Source organism: Ornithorhynchus anatinus, chromosome 7, assembly GCF_004115215.2.
Source record: "Ornithorhynchus anatinus isolate Pmale09 chromosome 7, mOrnAna1.pri.v4, whole genome shotgun sequence".
Classification (NCBI taxonomy): domain Eukaryota; kingdom Metazoa; phylum Chordata; class Mammalia; order Monotremata; family Ornithorhynchidae; genus Ornithorhynchus; species Ornithorhynchus anatinus.
The window spans coordinates 61,876,826-61,884,769 of record NC_041734.1 but is presented as its reverse complement, the minus strand read 5'-3'; the positions used below and the strand labels follow the sequence as shown (position 1 = coordinate 61,884,769).

General features: G+C 48.6%; 1 non-coding gene across 1 annotated transcript; it reads right to left on the bottom strand.

The window, feature by feature from the left end:
- Positions 1 to 4,457: 4,457 nt before the first annotated feature.
- On the bottom strand, positions 4,458 to 4,595 carry LOC114813460. Its single transcript, XR_003761179.1, has one exon. It is a non-coding gene; the product is annotated as a small nucleolar RNA SNORA7 (small nucleolar RNA).
- Between the last annotated feature and the right edge of the window lie 3,349 nt (positions 4,596 to 7,944).

Sequence of the window (7,944 nt, the reverse complement as noted above, 5' to 3'; positions counted from 1 at the left end):
ATAATAATAATAATGTTGGTATTTGTTAAGCGCTTACTATGTGCAGAGCATTGTTCTAAGGGCTGGGGTAGATACAGGGGAATCAGGTTGTCCCACGTGAGGCTCACAGTCTTCATCCCCATTTTCCAGATGAGGTCACTGAGGCCCAGAGAAGTGAAGTGACTTGCCCAACGTCACACAGCTGACAAGTGGCAGAGCCGGGATCTTTCCCCCAACGGAATGGGAAACAGCACTAATGTGCATATCTATAAACTGTATATATGTTATATTAAGTGCTTAGAACAGTGCTCTGCACAAAGTAAGTGCTCAGTAAATACCACTGCTATATTTATAGCATTCGTAAACACTTGCCATGTCCCAGGCACTCAACTAAGTGCTGGGGTAACTACAAGCTAATCAGGTTGGACCCAGTCCCTGTCCCACATGGGGTTCACAGTCTTAATCCCCATTTTCAGATGAGGTAAGTGAAGTGACTTGTCCAAGGTCACACAGTAAACAAGTAGAGGAGCCGGAATTAGAAACAACATCCTCCTGACACCCAGCCCGTGCTCGATTCACTGGACCATGCTGCCTCTCTTTCTATATGTATGTTCATTCATTCAGTCATATTTATTGAGCACATACTGTATTTTTATTAATGTCTATCTCCCTCATAGACTGTAAGCTTGTCGTAGGCAGGGGAGGGGCCTACTATGTTGACTTTGACTCTCCCAAGTGCTTAATACAGTGCTCAGCACACAGTAAACACTCAGTAAATATCACAGAGCACGGGCCTGGGAGTCAGAAGGTCATGGGTTCTAATCCCGGCTCTACCACTTGTCTGCTGTGTGGCCTTGGGCAAGTCATTTCACTTCTCTGTGCCTCAGTGACTTCATCTGTATAATGGGGATGGAGACTGTGAGCCCCATGTGGGACAGGGCCAGTATCCAACCCAATTTGCTCGTATCCACCACAGCGCTTATTTCATTGCCTGCCACAGAGTAAGTCCTTAACAAATACCATAATTAATTATTCCTTCATTCATTCAATAGTATTTATTCAGCACTTACTATGTGCAGAGCACTGTACTAAGCGCTAGGAATGTACAATTCGGCAACAGATAGAGATTGGCCTAAGGTCATCCAGTGCCCTGGGGACAGACCAGACCCTGCAAGCAGACCCTTCCAGCTCAAGGCCGGCCCTCTCCCGGCCCCCAGCCCCGTAAACTCTGCAACTTTTTTCCAAGCAGAGCTGCTCCAGCCTTGGCGCATCCAAGCGGCCTCCCGCCAATCTGTCCTAATCCCAGTTCAAGGATAATTAGCAGTTAGTTTTCCTGGGGGGCTCAGAGCTCTCTGCTCCTTCACCCTGACTCTGGCTCCACTCCAGATGACCCCCGGGATTTCCCCGACCCGTAAGGCCCAGGGGCAGGCCCCTCCGGTCCCACATCTTCTACTGCTAATGGCCGGCTCTGGCTCTGGCTCCGGTCTAGGGAGCTGGAGAGGAAACGTGGAGGGTTCAGGCTCGTGACTTCAGGCAAGGCCCCAAGGAGGATAGGCCTGAAGCCCTATCTCCCATCTAACTGCCACTGCACGAGACAGGAAGGCTGGGCCTCCTATCAGTTAGGTCTGTTGGGTAGGAGGTAGTGGGAAGGCGATTGGGGTAGGGTCTGGATAGCCAGGGAGATAGCGTCTTCTCGGGTTCTTCCTGTGAAGGGGCAGCCCTCCTCTCCCTTCCAGTTATCTGAACTAGGTTTTACTTAGTTCTTCAATATAGCCCCCCACTTCTACTGCTGGAAATCTTAGCCGAAGTTCTGACCGCCCCCACCTCTGCTCTGGGAAGCTGAGCTGCAGTCCCGACCACTGTCCCCCTCTTTTTGTTTAATGGTTGCATTAAGCACTTATTATTTGCCAGACAGTGTCCTGAGTGCTAGGGTAGATGCAAGCTAATCAGATTGGACACAGTCCATGTCCCACAAGGGGCTCACAGTCTTCATCCCCATTTTCCCCCCACTGGTGACCTTGGACCAGGTTCCTGACATCTCTGAGCCCCAGTTTCTTCAACCATCCCTGGGGCGATTCAGCCCCATCCCCTCCTGGTCTCTGTCAGCCAGGGGACCTCCACGGGGAAGGAATGGGGCTGGCTGCAAGATACATGGGGGTGGGAGTGGGAGAGAGTAGGGCAGTGGTAGAAGGTGGAGAAAGAGAGGAATGAAGGAGAGAGTCGGGGAGAGAGACAGGAAGGGGAGGGAAAGGGAATTGGGAGGAAAAGCGTGAGCGGGAGGTAGGGTGAGATAACAATGATGGCATTTGTTAAGCGTTTACGATTGTGTCAAGCACTGTTCTAAGCGCCGGTATAGACACAAGATAATCAGGTTGGACACAGTCCCTGTTCCACATGGGGCTCACTGTCTTGCTCCCTCCATTTTACAGATGAAGTAACTGAGGCACAGAGAAGTGAAGTGACTCGCCCACGGTCACACACCAGACGGGTGACAGAGCCGGTATTAAAACCCAGGTCCTTCTGACTCCCAGGCCCGTGCTCTACCACTTAGGCCATGCTGCTTCTCTGTGAGAGAGAGAAGGGGCAAGAAAGAAGGCAGCCAGAATGGTCCAGAGGAAAGACTGGAAGAGAGCCAGCCTTGATCCAGTGTGAGCAAGAGGCCTTTGGCTTCACAACTCAAATTTTAGCATAGTGTTTGGCACAGAGTTCATACTTAACAAATACCGCAATGATTGTTATTATTACTTCCATCTCACTCGCCCCTAGAAAATGGGTAAGACCGGGTTTCTGGAGAGAAGAGCCGGGGGTGGGGGTGATTTAGGGGAGCAGGGGAGGAGGGGAAACTGAGGCTTAGCTCCCACCACTGCGCCCTCCAGCTGCCAGGTCCCCCAGTGATCCAGGAGCCGCAGACACTGAGGCTCCGGCTCTGTCTCGCTCCTGCACCCAAAGCCCGGGCATTGTGGATTGCGCAAAGCCGGGTCTCCGCCCATGAGGTTGAGGTGTTAGCTCACAATCCAGATATTAATTACTCACTTGCTAATTGCCTTCTTACATTGCGTCAGGACCGTGAGAATGGCTCAGCCATCATTTTATCTCACTTTTCAGCCACCTTCTTTCTCCTTTATCTACCTTTCCCTCCCTCTTGCCCTCATCCCTGTTTCTAGCTGGCAGGAGTACGTTCCTTCGGCTTCCGGCCTCGCGCCCAGCCCGGGCGCCCAGCCAGCAGCTGAAGACAAACATCATCGTCATCATCATCTATTATCATCATCATCTTCGTCACTGTCTCCATGGAATTCTTGGGCCAGTACCGGCCTCCAGAGGCTACGGCTGCTTTCTCTAGCCTCCTATCCTTGCAGCTATCTTGGGAATGAGATTCTACACCTCTCGTCGTCTGTTTGGTGTTTTTAAATGGCATTTATTAAGCGCTTACCTAGTCAATCGTATTTATTGAGCGTTTACTGTGTGCGGAGCACTGAACCGTTTGAGAGAGTACAATGTAAAGCAGCGTGGCTCAGTGGAAAGAGCACGGGCTTTGGAGTCAGAGGTCATGGGTTCGAATCCCAGATCTGTCACTTGTCAGCTGTGTGACTGTGGGCAAGTCACTTAACTTCTCCGTGCCTCAGTTCCCTCATCTGTAAAATGGGGATTAAGACTGTGAGCCCCACGTGGGACAACCTGATTCCCCTGTGTCTACCCCAGCGCTTAGAACAGTGCTCTGCACATAGTAAGCGCTTAACAAATACCAACATTACTATTATTATTATTATTATAATAACAGACACATTCCCTCCCCACAGTGAGCTTACAATCCAGAGCTTACTATGGGCCAGACTCTGTACTAAGCACTGGGAGTACTGATGACTAAAAATCCTGATGGACAAGGTATTCTTCTAGAGGTTTAATCTCAATCCTTCATTAGTAATAATGAGTAGTATTTATTAAGTGCTTACCATGTGCCAAGCACTGTGCTAAGAGCAGGAGTAGACCCAAGATAATCCCTATCCCACATGGGGCTCACTGTTTAAGCAGGAGAGAGAAGGCTCGGACTCGTTCCACTAGGTCACACTGCTTCTCTTACCAGAAGAATTACATTCATTCTTCCCAGTTTCTTCTGCAAAGCCACTGCTTTATTCTGGCTCTGTGAGAGGGTAGGAAATGCGTCTAACGCTTCTACTGTACTTCTCAAGAGCTTAGCATGGTGCTCAGCACCCAGTGAGTAGTCGATAAACTGATTCCCATGAGCTTTTCACTCTAGTCTTGTCTATGCCGTTGAGTCGTTTCCAACACATAGCGACACCACGGACACATCTCTCCCAGAACACCCCGCTCTCCATCTGCAATCGTTCTGGTGGAGGATCCGTAGAGTTTTCTTGGTAAAAATCCAGAAGTGGTTTATCATTGCCGCCTTCCAAGCAGTAAACGAGTCTCTGCCCTCTATTCTCTCCCATGCCGCTGCTGCCCAGCATAGGGGAGTTTTGACTTGTAGGAGATGGCCTTCCACTCGCTAGCCACTGCCCAAGCTAGGAATGGAATGGGTAGGCCTCTGCTTGACTGTCCTTCCCGTAGCCAAGACTGGCAGAGTACTGGAAACTCTCCAGGCGCGACCTTGAGAGGGAACACTGCACTCAGGAGATGCTAAATAAATACCATTATTCCTATGTCTGAAGTGTTTATGGAATGCAGTATAATTTATTTATTATTAGTGTCTGCCTCCCCCTCTAGGCTTAAGGTCATTGTGAGCAGGAAGTCTGTTTACTAACTCTGTTGTACTGTACTCTCCCAAGAGCTTAATACAGTGCTCTGCAGACAATAATAACTGCTCTCCCGGCTCTGCCACGTACCTTTTCTGTGGCCTTGGATGAGTCACTTCATTTCTTTGGGTCTCAGTTCCCTCATCTGCAAAATGGGGATTCCTCCCTCCTATTTAGACTGTGAGCCCCATGTGACACCAGATTATCTTTGTATCCACCCCAGCACTTAGTATGGTGCTTGGTACATAGTAAGTACTGAACCAAAACCATTATTATTACTATTATCATTAATAATAAATATTATTGATGTTGATAATCAGAAACTCCCTTCTTAAGGTCCCCCTCCTACTCTTCTTTTTCCTTTCCTGTTCTGCCTCCTCCTAATTTCTGTTTTTCTCTATAAGCTTTGTGATCACCATATATTTTTGCAGTAGTATTTGTTAAGCACTTATCATGTGCCAGGAACTGAACATCACCAACATCCGCCCTTTCCTCTCCATCCAAACCGCTACCATGTTACTAAAAGCACTCACCCTATCCCAACTGGATTACCGCATCAGCCTCCTTTCTGACCTTCCAACCTCTGCCTCTCCCCACTTCAGTGCATTCTTCACTCTGCTGCCCGGATTACCTTTCTACTGCAACGTTGAGGGCATGTCATCCCTCTCCTCCAAAATCTCCAGTTGTTGCCTATCAACCTCCTTATCAAGCAAAAACTCCTTTCTATTGGCTTCAAAGTTCTCCATCGCCTTACTTCTTCTTACCTTACCTCTCTTCTCTCCTTCCACATCCCAGCCCACACACTCCGCTCCTCTGCTGCTAAGCTTCTCATTGGGCCTCAGTCTCGCCTGTCTCGCCGCCGACCCCTGGCTCACGTCCTATCTCTGGCCTGGAAAGCCCTCCCTCCTCAAATCCGCCAATCACTCATCCCCCCCTTCGAAGCCCTACTGAAGGCTCACCTCCTCCAAGAGGCCTTCCCAGACCAAGCCCCCTTTTCCTCTGCTCCCCCTCCCTCCCCATCACCTTGACTCGCTCCCTTTGCTCTACCCCCTCCCCGCCCCACAGCCCTTATGTACATCTTTATAATTATAATTCTATTTATTTTTATTAATGATGTGTATATATCTATAATTCTATTTATTTATAATGATGCTACAGATGCCCGTTTACTTGTTTTGAAGTCTGTCTCCCCCCTTCTAGGCTGTGAACCCAATGTGGGCAGAGAGTGTCTCTGTTGCTGATTTGTACTCTCCCAAGCATTTAGTATGTGTGCTCTGCACACAGTAAGCTCTCAATAAATACGATTGAAAGAGTTGAATGAATGAAAGGAAACGAGCTGACTGGAGAGGGGGCTGGGGTAGAGAGCACCCTCAGAACTGTAGAATCTGAGAGTCTGAGAAATCCTAAACTTTGAGAATCATCGGGTCCATCATCCCACTAAAAGCTTCTGGAGGGCAGGGATTGTGTCTCCTAACTCTTTTGTTCCATTCACTCCCAAGTGCTTAGTACAGTGCTCTACAGACAGGCGCTCAATAAATACCAATGATTGATTGATTAATCGATCCTGCCTCAGGCAGGAGTATAGGCAGTCAATAAATGCTATTGCAGTACCACTACTCTTAAATACTATTTCTACTATTGCTCCATTACAAACTCCAACATCTATTACTACTATCTCTGCTACCAAGATGAATGCCTAACCCTTCCAGAACAGAAATGTGGTTGTATGTGTTGGGGAGGGACCGGGGAAATTTTAAACTGAAAGTTGTTGTGGGCAGTGAACTTTTCTGCCAACTCTGTTGTATTGTACTCCCCTGAGGGCTTAGTACAGTGCTCTGCACATAGTAAGTGCTCAATAAATATCACCGATTCACTGTCATATTTATTGCACTATGTACTATGTGCACTAGGTACTAAGTGCTTGGGAGCGTGCAATATAACAATAAACAGACACATCCCCTGCCCACAATGAGCTTAGAGTCTAGAGGGGGAGACAGACATTAATATAAATAAATTACAGATATGTAAAAAAGTGCTGAAGGGCTGGGAGGGCGGATGAATAAAGGGAGCAAGTCAGGGCAGTGCAGAAGGGAGTGGGAGAAGAGGAAAGGAGGGCTTGGTCAGGAAAGGCCTCTTGGAGGAGATGTACCTTCAATAAGGCTTTGAATTGGGGGGAGAATAATTGTCAGATTTGAGGAGGGAGAGCGTCCCGGGCAGAGACAGGACGTGGGTGAGAGGTCAGTGGTGATATAGACGATACTGAGGTATGGCGAGAAGGTTAGCATTAGAGAAGCAAAGTGTGCGGGCTGGGCTGTAGTAGGAGAGTAGTGAGGTGAGGTAGGAGGGACCAAGGTGATTGACTGCTTCAAAGCCAAAGGTCAGGAATTTTTGCTTCACAAGGAGGTGGATGGGCAACCGCTGTAGTTTCCTGAGGAGTGGGGAAATGTGTCCTGAACGTTTTTGTTTAAAAATGATCTGGGCAGCAGAATGAAGTATGGACTGGAATTGGGAGAGACAAGAGGTTGGAAGGTCAGAAAGAAGGCTGACACAGTAATCAAGGCGGGATAGGATAAATGATTGTATTTACGTGGCAGCAGTTTGGATGGAGAGGAAAGGGCGGAATTTAGCAATGTTGTGAAGGTGGGACCGACAGGATTTATTGATGGATTGAATGTGTGGGATGAATGACAGAGAGGAGTCGAGGAAAATGCCAAGTTTAGAGGACTCGTGATACAAGAAGGATGGTGGTGCTGTCCACAGGGTTGGGAAAGTGAGAAGGAGGAGGACAGAGTTTGGGAGGGAAGATAAGGTGTTCCGTTTTGGACATGTTAAGCTTGAGGTGACGGGAGGATGGCCAAGTAGAGATGTCTTGAAGGCAGGAGGAAATGAGAGACTGCAGAGAGGCAGAGGGATTAGGGCTGGAGATGTTGATTTGGGTATCATCCTCTTAGATGAAGATGAGGTGGTAGTTAAAGCCATGGGGGTAAATGAGTTCTCCAAGGCAGTGGGTGTAGATGGAGATTAGAAGGGGGCCCAGAACTGAACCTTGAAGGACCCCTCAAGTTAGGGGGTGGGAGGCAGAGGAGGAGTCCTTGAAGGAGACCGAGAATGAGTGGCCAGAGAGATAAGAAGAGAACCAGGAGAGGACAGTGCCAGTGAAGCCAAGGTGTCCAGGAGAAGGGGCTGGTTGACAGTGTCAAATACAGGTGAGAGG